The sequence below is a fragment of the Microcaecilia unicolor genome, chromosome 1 (assembly GCF_901765095.1).
Source record: "Microcaecilia unicolor chromosome 1, aMicUni1.1, whole genome shotgun sequence".
Lineage (NCBI taxonomy): Eukaryota > Metazoa > Chordata > Amphibia > Gymnophiona > Siphonopidae > Microcaecilia > Microcaecilia unicolor.
In genome coordinates this window covers 492,480,793-492,494,046 of record NC_044031.1, presented here as the reverse complement: position 1 = coordinate 492,494,046, position 13,254 = coordinate 492,480,793, and the positions used below count along the sequence as shown (strand labels likewise).

The 13,254-nt window shown below is 43.6% G+C and overlaps 1 protein-coding gene across 2 annotated transcripts in view; it reads left to right on the top strand.

Annotated features, from left to right (window-relative positions):
* The first annotated feature begins 472 nt into the window (after positions 1–472).
* The window catches only part of ATP6V1H (ATPase H+ transporting V1 subunit H), a 228,610-nt gene continuing 215,828 nt past the window's right edge, over positions 473–13,254 (top strand). The window contains exon 1 of one of the 2 annotated variants that reach the window (XM_030214410.1): positions 473–565. The gene's annotated coding sequence lies outside the window, so the exon portion shown is untranslated. Of the gene's footprint in view, positions 566–1,463; positions 1,581–13,254 lie in introns of those variants that run through there. The other variant, XM_030214419.1, reaches the window with a different exon arrangement.

The following is a 13,254-nucleotide window of genomic DNA, read 5'->3' as shown; positions in this document are numbered from 1 at the left end:
ATCTGGATGAACAGCTTTTGACTTTTTACAGAAGAACCACGCATAGGCAGTGCGGTTTTTTTCCCCCCTAATCTTTGCTATTGTTTTGGGTGAACCAGTATGGCGTCAATCTCCGCCTACTGGCTTCAACCCACAACCTCCTTGGGATAGAATGGCTTCGTACCGTCTCCTCTTCTCAATCTAACCTCCTTGCACTCAACAACCCACAGCTGACTCCGTCCACCAGCTGGTCTCTCTCCCTCTCTCTGAAACCCAAACTCCTAAGTCATGTCCAGTATTTATTTCCTCATTCTCAAACTCCCCGACCTTCAAACTTTCAGATCGCCCGCGACCAGTCCAGCACTTTTCCTTCTCTCCAATCTAACCTTTTTGTCCTCCTCCTGACTCCGAGACAGTCCTGACTCCTGCCTGCGTATTAGCGACGTGACTGCATCGGCGCGTCCCGCCTCCTCTGATGCGACTTCCTGTTTCCGGCGGCACCGTTAGTAGGGCTGGAGGCGGTCGAGGGAAGACTTTGCGTCAGAGAGAGGTGGTGGGACGCGTCGCTGGGAAGGAAAACTGCGAGGTTGGTATTAACACAGGCAGCCTTAAATGCGAGTTGGAAGGCTGAAAGGGGGTCGGGTGGGGAAGATACATATTGGACAGAAGGGAGAGAGAGATGATCGACCGCGGGCGGAGGTGCTCCTCCGATCCCTGAGTGGTTGTGTGAGAATTTGAGGATAGTCAAATGAGTGTGTGTGATTTGAAAGCTCATTTTCGTGGCACTTAAGATTTACAAAGTTCCTTAGGTTACTAGGTAACTTTGTAAGTCTAAGTGCTTTGAAAATACGTCTCTTGGGTTCTGTGGATCCGTTTGGGAGCTGTAGCTTGGGCTCTTCAGCTGGTTTCTTTCATTCATTTTGACGTATGCGTTCATGTGTCTTGTTGAGGGTATTCTGGTGTTTTTCACATTGTGACTTGTGGGTGCAGGTGTGTCTCTCTTCTGTTCTTCGCATTGTAATTTGTGGATGCGGGTCTCTTGTTTTTCACAGAGTTGAGCCCACTCCCGGTGTAGGCTGAAGGGGAAGGAGCTGACTTGAAGCTGTGCTTGGGAAGTGTGCCTTGTTGGGCTTCTTTCAGCTGTTTAGAGTCTGAAGTCTCCTTTCCTGGCTGGTGAGGCATGGATCTTGAATATTAGACTGCCTCTGTCTTCGTTTGTACAGCGTGTCCTGTTGCTCCTGGGCTGCTAAGCTGGCTGGATCCAGTGCTTGAGGCGGGGATATCAGGATGGGGAGTGGAAAGCTCCGGATCTAACTGTCTAGCGTGGCCAGTGCTGGGGCAAAACAAGCTCGTTTATTTTTACATCAAACAACCAGATTTGAAGACTAGGCCGTGTGACTTCTGAAGGACGGGAGAAAAAGCAGAAGTGGCTCAGGAAGGTCACATTTTGTGATGTTAGTTTCCTGGAGGTAGTTATTGCTCATTTGTTCCCAATAAATATATGGAGAAGTTACTTTGCCAGCACTGTCAGGCAAATTAAGTTAGCCTTAAGCAGCAGTGGCTTAGTAAGGCGAAGTGATGGTTGACATGTTTACCTGGAGGTAAGGCTGTTTGTACTGTGTGATTATATAGTTTAATGGGCACATCTTATAGTTTGTTTGCAAATGGATTTGGTTAAACTTGGCCTTGTTTGGCTTCTGCAATGATTATGAGATAGAATAAAGGAGTGTGTTTTTGGCCTTTGCTGTGTGTTAATCAATTTGGAATGCATAGAAATTAAGGTATCAAAGAACATACTAGCCAAAGTGATACCTTTAATTGGACTAATGTAATTACATTTGCTACTAGTTTTGTGGTGTAGGTGTGAGTGTTTTCATTTTGAAGTTAAAGGTGTTCAGTAATTAAGATTACTGTGGTTGTTTCTTGCAGTATTGTTTCCACTGGAAGTACCAGTACCCATTAACTGTCACTCCCCCCCCCCCCCCCCCCCGTGTGGAATTGTTAGTAGGCGGAATCTGTGCATAGGGATTGGGGTGCCCTAGCATTGCATCTGCAGCGTTCAGAACTGTTTTGAGAGACTGTAAACTGTATATCCAGTGCAGTCTTTTTTTTTTTCCCTGGAATCTACATTTGTCTATTGCACCAGGTTCAAATTCTGTTGCATAAAGTGTCTCTTGTGACCCCAGAGGCAGCAGCTCTGTCTGCCGAAACAAGGACCAGTGTTGCCTTTAAATAAAGAATCTTTGAACATTCTCTTCCGGGCTGGAAGTCAGTTTATCGGCCTCTGCTCCTTGTGGCTTTTTCCATGAAGGGTGTGTCCTGCTTCTTTTTTTTTTTTGCATTTTGTTGCACATTGGTGCTGTGAATGTTTATTTTATTTTACATTAAAGTGCATTACAAGTCTAATAAAATTAACAACAAATATAAAGTCAAAATCCGATATGAACGCATAAAAGGCCATCATAAGTTACAAAAAAACAAAACATAAAATCTGACACAAACAATGGTGAAAAAATGGCCATTGTTTTAAAATCAAAACAACAAACACTGGGGCCCTTTTACTAAGCGACGGTAAGCAGCAGTATGTGCTCAAGCGTCCCATGGTGGTTTTTAGATCGGCTTGCGCTTCCCATGCGCTCAAAAATACTTTTTATTTTTAGTGCTAGGGGGCGGAGTATAGGTATGCCCAGTTCTAATTGGTTAGCGCAGCTGTATTACCATTCGCTAACTGATTAATATGTGGTTAGCGTGGGAGCCCTTACTGCCTAGCAAATAGGTGTCAGGGTTCCCCGTGCTAATGGCCACATGCTATTAGGAAGTTAGCATGTAGACATTAATGAATGAAATAGGAAATGCTACTATTTACAGCTTCGCTAAAAGTGGGCCTCAACATTTGGGAAATGCACATGCTAGTCATAGTGCAGGCCACATTTTAGTGTAGCTTAGTAAAAGGGGCCCAAAGTCTCAATTTTAACAAACAAAAATCAAACCCAAAAGAACAAGCAGCTCCAAGGGCAAAGAGCATTCCCCAGCAGAGAGTTATCAGACTAAGGGAATGGCTTAAAAGCATAATGCTGGAGCAGGAGCTGGCACTAAAGTGCTGATGCACAAGAACCCAGTAAAGAAAACCCGTTGCTTTAGATCCTCATTAAAAGTTAACGAGTTTGAAATAGCGAGCGATGCTGAAAGGAAATCTCAGGCAAATTAGCTGTTCACAATTGCAGCATGCAGCTCGATAGAGAAAGCGCCAGCGAATGCATAGAACAACCACCTACTAAGTGCATGCGTAAAACAGCCATCCACTAAGCAACACATGCGTATGACAGTCATTTGCTAAGAGTTGATGCTATGCACATTCCAAGAACATCGTGTGGTATGGACGCACCTCCATAGTGTTCCATTGCTATACACTGCTTTCATACATGCATATAAGCAATAAACCACCTGGGGCTTGACAGTTTCTTTTGTGCAGTTCAACGCCAACTTTCCTGCCGAGGGAGGGGGGTTCATTGCTTATATGTGCATGTATGAAAGCTGTGTGTAGCTGTTTTTTTTTTTTTTTTTTTTCCAAAACTGCGGGTGCCTCCACAATTTGATATGTGATTCCAAGACAAAAACTTTACAGTGCTGTTACATGTGGTACATACACATGTGCAAATACTGTTTAAATATGACGGCAGACTGCTCCGCCAAGAAGCCACCATCATGCTATGACAGCTCCTGACCTGCCATTAAAATTTGCTTGTTAAAGGTAGGTGCTCCTTTTTGTGCATCGCTTGGAATACTCATTTTAATACTAATGAGCTTGTAATACATTTGCATACGATTCTCGGCTGCTATTGTGAATGGTAAAAACCATGTAGAACCCCTTTGTCCATTATTTGTTGAATAACGTGCATACTAAACTAGATTGAACTAGTCAAAATTGGACATTCCTAGCATGGTAAGCTTTTGTGCATCAGGGCCTGAGTTTGGATATATGTGCCTGCTTACCTGGATTAGACTTCCTGAGTCATTTCACATCTGCAATGATTAGTGTTCCTTCAAGGTTCAGTTTTATGCACAGAACTCATGATCTGAGTCTATCCTTAATCCAGAACATCTGGACAGGAGCACAGACTCCACTCTCAAGTCTTAGGCTTTACCCCCTCACTGCAAATTAAGCATCATTTCTAATATGACAGATTTCTTTTGGCGTAACAGAAAAATTGAGCTGGAGAACTGAATGCTATGTTTATTAATTATTGCTATTTACTTGAAAATATTTTCACTGATCCAAATGTCTTGTTTTCAGTGGATTACTGCAGGAAGATAAACGATACATAAGGCAAACAATAAAAGCATAGAACGTAAAAAGTAAGAGACTGTAAACAATTGGTGGCCTTAGACAAAAGGTTCACATTTTTTAGCTTCCTTTTGGAAGTGAAGAAACTTCTCTTTCAAGTGGTAATGCATGCAGAGAGCAGGAACTGCCATAGGAAAGACTCAAGTTACTTTGCAAGTATTAGATGTTTTTTTTTTTTTTTTTGGGGGGGGGGGGCTGCAGGTTTCTGGTCTGTTAGTCTCCTCTACTGTAGAGACTTTCCTGTTCTTAATGCACCATAGATTGTAACAGTGACAGGGAACCTATAGTGTAAATAAGGTTTCTGGTTGGAAGAGAATTAAATTTGGCTGGAAAGTGTGTACATGGCTACATTGCCTGGTGACTATGGGAAGGTGGCACTATCTGAAGTCTGCTTTCATGGCTTGCCATTTTAGAATCTGTGAAAACCAAAGCCCTATGCAGCTTTCTGAAGATGGTATTAATTAAAGGTCAACTAGGGGAAGTAAAATCCAAATCGGACAATCAACAATATTTTCCCAATTGAACTGTATATATGGATATGTGGGGAAACCTTCCCATTAGAATCCTTGCCAGTTTGGAGGTTGCACTATGTAGTGTTTCTGCATATTAATGCGCAACTTCAACAAGAGAAGATTTTGCTCCACTTTTCCTTCACGAATACGTGGTCATATTGGTGCTTCACTTCTAGATTTTGAACCTATGGTGAATTGTATTTAGGTTTTTTGTTGCTAAAATTTGATGTGCATAATTATCATTAAAAGGTGTCCAGTGTGTTTGTGTGCCTGCTTTAATGTGTTGCATTTGAGTACAGATAGTTCGTTCAAGACTGAAAACGACAGAGATCAGGGGGTGGCTAAATGTTTAGAAAATGTGGTCACCAGTCCAGGATTTATAGGAGCCAGGCATTTTTTCCCATTTGTTTTGCCTTTTTTTAAAAAATTTTCCTCCCCACCTTAATTTGTTCCCTTTCCTATTTTTATTTATTTTGGAGGGTCAGGGGATTGTTTTTTTTTTTAATTTTAACTATACTTTTGATTCTGACTTCTTGTCTCCTTCTTTCCCTGCACCCCTTAATCTCCAGTGTCTCTTTTTTTCAGTCTGTATCCATCAACAGCTGTGGCTCCCTGGGGGCCTGACCATGGTGGTGACAGCTTTCCCTGAGCAGATTCCAAATTTTAAGTATATGGGTTTTGTCTGCACATGATGGAACAGCTTAACGGTTAGAGCAGTGGTTCTCAACCAGTGTGACACCAAACAATTGGCAGACAGCACCCTTGTGCTTAACGTGTGTGGTGGCTTGAAGAGAATTGAAAACCAGGACGTCAGATACTTAATCGCCATAACTAGTCCCTACTCCTGTCATCAGCCTCAACTGGAAATGTTGCAGGACTATGGCACACTGCTCTTTTTCCACTCCAACAGTCATCACTATTGTAGCAGTGAAGTGATACACAGGGGGGAAGGAGAAATGGGGCTTGATATACCGCCTTTCTGAGGTTTTTGCAACTACATTCAAAGCGGTTTACATATATTCAGGTACTTATTTTGTACCAGGGGCAATGGAGGGTTAAGTGACTTGCCCAGAGTCACAAGGAGCTGCAGTGGGAATCGAACTCAGTTCCCCAGGATCAAAGTCCACTGCACTAACCACTAGGCTACTTAGGTATTATTGGGAAAGGAATGGAAAACAAAAGTGAGGACGTTATAATGCCTTTGTTTCGGTCCATGGTGTTTAGAAAGGAAGTGCACATAGGATGGGGAGAAGGACATCTCTGAGTACCCTGTGGAGGGAGTAGGAAAGACAGGATCTCGTGATAGCAGTAGGCATTTTTTTGTGCCTGGCAAGAGAACTCTTCAGGCCGCAGACACCTCTTCTCCTCCTCACATCCCACTTTGGGATCTTTACACTAATGTTGTAATTGTGGTACTGATGACGGTATCGCCGTCCTTTTGCCTCTACTGTAGTTCAGTGCACAACAGGAAGCATCCAGCTTTGGCTACCTGCATGCCTTTTTAAACTCATTCCCTGGTTCCCAGCTGACAGATTCAGAATGTTTCCTGTTTAGTGTTTGCAAGTACTGTCTCAGTCACAATATAAGATATAATATAATATAACTTTACTAGTAAAAAATGCCTGTTTCTGACACAAGGGCGCTAGCAAGGTTTTCCTCGGAGTGTGTATGTTTGAGAGAGGTGTGTATGTTTGAGAGAGAGAGAGTCAGTGTGTGTGTGTGTGTGAGAGAGAGCATGTGTGTGAGAGACAGAGACTGTGTGTGTGTATGTGAGTGAGTGAGAGAGAGAGAGAGTGTGTGTTTGTGTGACAGAGAGATAGAGTTGATAGAGAGTGTGTCAGAGAGAGTGAGTGTGTGTGGGGCTCCAAGTTCCATGACTCCCCTCTCCTCCCTCCCTCTCTCTCTCTTCTCCGAGTTCTTGGCTCCCCTTCCCTCCGAGTTCCAGGCCCGCATTTTCTGTATTTATTAACACGGTAGATCACACTACTTTATCTTAAACTAAAAATAAAATTCATTTTTTCCTACCTTTGTGGTCTGGCTGTTTTCTGTTTCTAATTGTGTTGGTCCCAGTCTCTTGTTTCTTCTTTCCTCGATCTTAACTCTCCCCCCTTTCCATCCAGCATCTGCCCCCTCTCTCTCCCCTTTTTCCATCCAGCATCTATTTTCTCCATCCATGTGTAGTTTTTCTCCTCTTTTCCCTTTCCCTCATCTCTGTCGGTATGCATCTTCTTCCTCTTTCTTCACTCCCCTCCATCCATATGCATCTCCTTCCTCTCTTCCCTCTCCTCCATCCATGTCCACCATTTTCCTGTCTCTCTGCCCTGCCATCCATGTTAATCTCACTTCCTCTCTTCCCTCCCCTCTTTCCATGTCCAGCATTTCTCCTCTCTCCCCTCCCCTCCATGCATGTGCATCTCATTCCTGCCTTCCCTTCCCTCCATCCATATCCAGCAACTCTCCTCTCTCCCCACCCCTCCATCCATGTCCAGCAACTCTCCTCTCTCCCCTCCCCTTCCCTCCATCCATCTCCAGCAACTCTCCTCTCTCCCCTGCCCTCCCCTCCATCCATCCATGTCCAGCAAATCTCCTCTCTCCCCTGCCCTCCCTCCCATCCATGTCCAGCAACTCTCCTCTCTCCCCTGCCCTCTCCCCATCCATATCCAGCAATTCTCTTCTCTCCCCTCCCCTCCCCTCCATGTCTAGCGATTTCTCCTCTCTCTCCTCCCTCCCATCCATGTCCAGCGATTTTTTCCTCTCTCTCCTCCCTCCCATCCATGTCCAGCGATTCTCCTGTGTCCTCCCCTCCATGTCCAGTGATGCCCCAAACCCCACCTGCACCCCGGGTTCCAGTTCCAATCCCCCCCTGCCCGCCCTCTTCTTCCTCAACAGCCCTCGCCTTCCTTCCGCCCAGCCAGCGCTTAAAACTCATTTTACCTGGCTGGAGTGACTGCAAAAGAAGCAGAGTAGAGCAGGCTAGCATTCAGCCTTCCCCTTCTCTCTCAGCATCCCGCCCTTGCGGAAACAGGAAATGAGGGCAGGATGCTGATGGGCGGGATGCTGAGAGAGAAGGGGAAGGTTGAAGGCAAGCCTTCTCTACTCTGCTTCTTTTGCAGTCATGACTTCAGTCAGGTAAAATGAGTTTTAAGCGCTGGCTGGGTGGCAGGAAAGCAAGGTGTGCTGTTGAGGGAGAAGAGGGCGGGTAGCTCGGGCTGGGGACGTTGGAACGGGAACTTCGGATGACTGACGGCCGGGAAAATATAGAGGGTGCTCGAGCAACCACAGCACCCACGGAGTCGGCGCCTATGACTCGGAAGAGAGGGAGGGAGGGGGTCCTGGAACTCGGAGGGGAGGGGGGCCTGGAACTCGGAGGGAGGACAGGGGAGATGGAGGGGGCGATTCTCTCCTCACTTCCAATGTTCTGTGGCTGGCTGGTGCTGGCTTCCCTTCCCTTTAATTGATCTTCCCTCTGATGTCATTGCGAGGGCGGACCAATGGGAGGTCTGTTGCAAACCTAGGCATCCAGACGTAGAATGTTGGAGGTGCAAATTATTATATAGGATAGGGAAGCAACTGCAAGCAAGTCCCAGCACAGCTTTCATACCGAGTAGTCTCTACACCTCTAGCCTCCCCTCATACAAGAGCAGACTCCTCACCTAATCAAGAAAACAAACAAAAGCGACCAGTCAGAACAGCTGGCAAGAAAATCAACGGCAGGATCTAAGGGAATTTCGAACTGCAGATCAAATTCATCAACTGACGAGGCAGACAACGAAAGTGGCCCAAAACAGCCCAACCAAAAGGTAACACGTAGCCACACATTGCCTAACCCAAGGAAAACATACTGAGAAATAGTGCAGGTAGACAAGATCGCAAACAGTCATACACAAACAAAAACCAAGTCATGCACTAACCTCATGCACACACACATATATAACCCCACGGTATTAACCAAAGACTAAGCCTGAAATAGCACACAAGACCAGAACACCAGACCCCACACCAAAGAAAAAAAGTCTTATCATGCATCCAGTCATCAAAACTTGGTCATCTTAGTAGCCCACAGCGGAAAGAAACAAAAATGAATACCTTCAAACTACTCCTAATAATCTACTCTTTAACACTGATCCACTTAACACTAACCACCCCTCTTGCAGAAAGTAACATTATACGCATACTATACAATCATCAAAGATTGATCAGATACACCACACCTCATCAAACTGACAAAAACGTAAAGGAAGAACACCAACATGCAGACAACCCCTACAGAATGCAAAGAAGGGTCCAAACAAACTCACCTCAACAAAGAAATGACAACTAATAAAAGTCCAAACAACACCAGACGCAGAAGACCCATTCCAAACAATCCAAGTGGGCTACATCAACGCCAGATCCGCAGTAAACAAAACAGCAATACTAACAGACTGGATCATGGCAGAAGACCTTGACCTACTCTTCAATGAAACCTGGATCCACGACGAAAGGATCCCATAATCCTAGACCTGTGCCCTCCAGGATACAAAATCACACACTGGACCAGAAAGGAAAAGAGAGGCGGAGGCATAGCACTAATCTATCAATCCCACTTTACCACCGAAACCACTGCCGAGTCCATGAAATTGCCTCAATCAGAATCCACAAGAAAACCCTACGTGATCATGTGAATTGTGTCTTGTTTTACAGACCTCCAGATAATTGGAACGAAGGCCAGACTAACTTCATGGACTTCATTTCAAACACATGTGTAACCAACTCCAATGTAGTAGTATTAGGAGACATCAACCTTCACTTAGAAGACCCAACCTCAATCAATGCACGAGAACGTAAGGAATTCCTCCACCTATGGGATCTCAAATGGCCACAAATGCAAGCAACCCATGTCAAAGGGCACACACTTGATCTTATCTCACACTAACTTTCAACAGACCAGAATCTAATAACAGATATTAAATGGATAGAAACACCCTGGACTGATCACTACAAATTAAATTTATCCCTATACTGGCGGAAAAAGGGATTATACCAAATTTAAGAACACACATCCTACAGCACAAGAGGTCAAGTAGACACAAAAACATTCTGGCAACAGATATACAACAATGAATGGACAGCACAAACAGACTCCATATATTACCTCGTGGAATGGGATAAAAGATGCAAATGCATACTAAATGAAATAGCACCCTTACGATCAAGAACTTCACATAAGCATAACTCTATACCATGGTTCAATGATGAACTGAAAAAGCTAAAAACACAATTCAGGAAACTCGAATGAGCATGGAGAAAAACAAAAGACGAACACACACTCAACACATGGTAACAGTCACAAAGAAAATACAAATACGCAATAAGACAGACCAAAAGATCATACTATAAAACTAAAATAGGGACAGATTACAAAGACACGAAGAGATTATACCAACTCGTGAACAAACTCCTAGACACCAACTTGGTCACTACAACATCGAATACAGACATCCCATCTGCAGACAAACTTGCTAAGTATTTCAATGAAAAAATTGCAAACCTACACAACACGCTACCTCAGGACAACACTGACATCGAAATCTTCCTTAATGAGTTGGACCCAACCACTGGAGAATACCCGGCTGACCGAACCTGGTTAAAATTTGCCCTCCTTACTGTTGATGCACTTGCACAGTCGATCAGCAGGTTCTCCAACACTCACTGTAAACTAGATACCTGTCCCAACTACCTAATGAAATCCACCCCTGACCGCTTCATAGCAGACCTCACATCCCACCTAAATTACATGCTTCAGCAAGGTCTCTTCCCTAAGGAAAATGGCAATATCCTACTCACTCCGATACCAAAAGACACCAAGGAAAAAAAACAAATGAAATCACTAACTGCTGTCCAGTAGCATCCATTCCGTTGTTAGTCAAACTGATGGAAAGCATGGTAGCCAAACAATTTACAGATTGTATAAATAAATTCTCAATATTACATGAATCACAGTCAGGCTTTCGCCCCCTCCACAGCACAGAAACAGTACTACTCACTCTCCTAGCCAAATTCAAGCAGGAAATAGCAATAGGCAAAAACATCCTCCTCCAATTCGACATGTCTAATGCATTCGACATGGTAAACCATAATATATTAATAAGATTACTAGATAAGTTCGGGATTGGTGGAAACATACTTAGCTGGATGAAGGGTTTCCTATCCACAAGAACATATCAAGTAAAATCAAACTCAAACATATCATCACCGTGGAAAGCAGACTGTGGAGTACCACAAGGATCACCGCTATCACCAATCCTCTTCAACCTAATGATGACCCCACTAGCCAAGTCCTTATTCAACCAAGGCCTTAACCCTTTCATCTATGCAGACAATGTCACAATATTCATTCCTTACAAATCTAAACTGACAGAAATCACCAACGAAATCAAGATCAGCTTGAACATCATGGACACTTGGGCAAATGCATTTCAACTAAAACTAAACAAAGAAAAAACACACTGTCTCATCCTTTCATCCCTACACAGGGTGGATAACCCCACAATTATCAACACCCCAGATTATACCCTCCCTATCTCAGACAGCCTGAAAGTCCTCAGCGTTTCAATGGACCGCAACTTAGCACTAGAGAGCCATGTGACATCCACAACAAAGAAGAAATGTTCCACTCAATGTGGAAACTCAAATGCATGAAACAATTCTTCCCGAGGGGAACATTTTGCAACCTGATACAATCAATGGTACTAAGCTATGTAGACTACTGCATTGGAATTTATGCGGGATGCAAAGAACAAACCTTAAAGAAACTTCAGACTGCTCAAAACACGGCAGCTAGGCTTATCTTCGGAAAAATGCGATTTGATAGTGCAAAACCCCTTTGTGAAAAACTGCACTGGCTCCCAATCAAAGAACGCATTGCTTTCAAAATCTGCACTCTGGTTCACAAAATTATCTACGGTGAAGCCCCGGGATACATGAGAGACTTGATCGACTTACCAACTAGAAACACATCCGAATCAACACGAACGTACCTAAATCTGCACTACCCAAGCTGAAAAGGACTCAAATACAAATCAACTTACGCGCCCAGCTTTTCCTACATAAGCACACAACTGTGGAATGCATTACCAAAAGCCTTGAAAACTACGAACTACCACCTAAACTTCCGGAAAACACTAAAAACTAACCTGTTTAAAAAGGCATGCCCTACCGATCCAACATAAATGCCTGATCTCTGCAACACAACAAAACTAAAGAACGTAATGGACATAACACAGCTCTTCTGTTGTACAATTCCCTAGCATGGCTGTGCCACATGAACTTTATCTTACCACAACATCACTTTGTATTTGTTTACACCGGAGTCGTGTAACTCCTCTCCGGTACTATGTAAGCCACATTGAGCCTACAAATAGGTGGGAAAATGTGGGATATAAATGTAACAAATAAATAAATAATACATTATGTTACATATATATGTTATCTGCCAGGTGTCAATTTACTTAAATTATGTGTTCATCTGCAGATAGTGTGTCTTAATGTGTATTTACAGTGGAGGCATCCAGTATGTTGCCTGTGGGCTAAATATCGCCCCCCTGAAATTTGTTTTACCAAAGAAAAGATTTTTACCTAATTAGCTAGTTCAGGTGATTTTATAGGGCTGTGTGATGGTATGAAGTCACAATGTCAGAAGAGATTCATAGATTTTGATGAGTATAAATCATGCTATAAAAGGCTAACTTCATGTGGCCTGTACACACATGGATTTTTGTTCATGCAGCCCATGTTTGAAAAGACTTGGTCACTCATGATTTGCAGAAAGGCAGAGCTTGGTCTGAGTAAAATATCAATATTGGTGTTTATTCCTTCCTCTGGAGAAGGGTAATCAACATTGGTCCTTGAGGGCTGCAACTCAGTCGGGTTTTTAAGGTTTCCGCCATCAATATTCTTGAGATTTATTTGCAAACAATGGAGGCAGTACATGCAAATAGATCTCATGCATATTCATCGGGGAAATCCTGAAAACCTGACTGGGTTGTGGCCTTCGAGGATCAGGGTTGCCCACCCCTGCTCTAGATCATTAATATAAAAACCCCCAATTAATTCACAGTGGGCCCAAGCAGGGCTGGAAAAATATTTGGAATTTTAAGTACTAGCAGGAACGTGTAGGATGAATAACAGAAATTTGGAGGAGTAGCCTAAAGGTTAGTACAGTGGACTGAGATCCTGGGGAACTGGGTTCATTTCCCACTATAGCCTTGTAGCGCTATAGAAATGCTAAATAGTAGTAGTAGTACTATAACTCCTTGTGATCCTTGGCAAGTTACTTAACCCTCCATTGCCGCAGGTACAAAAAAAACCCCAACCCTTAGATTGTGAGCTCACTAGTGACAGAGAAAGTACCTGCATATAGGGCTAGATTCTATATAT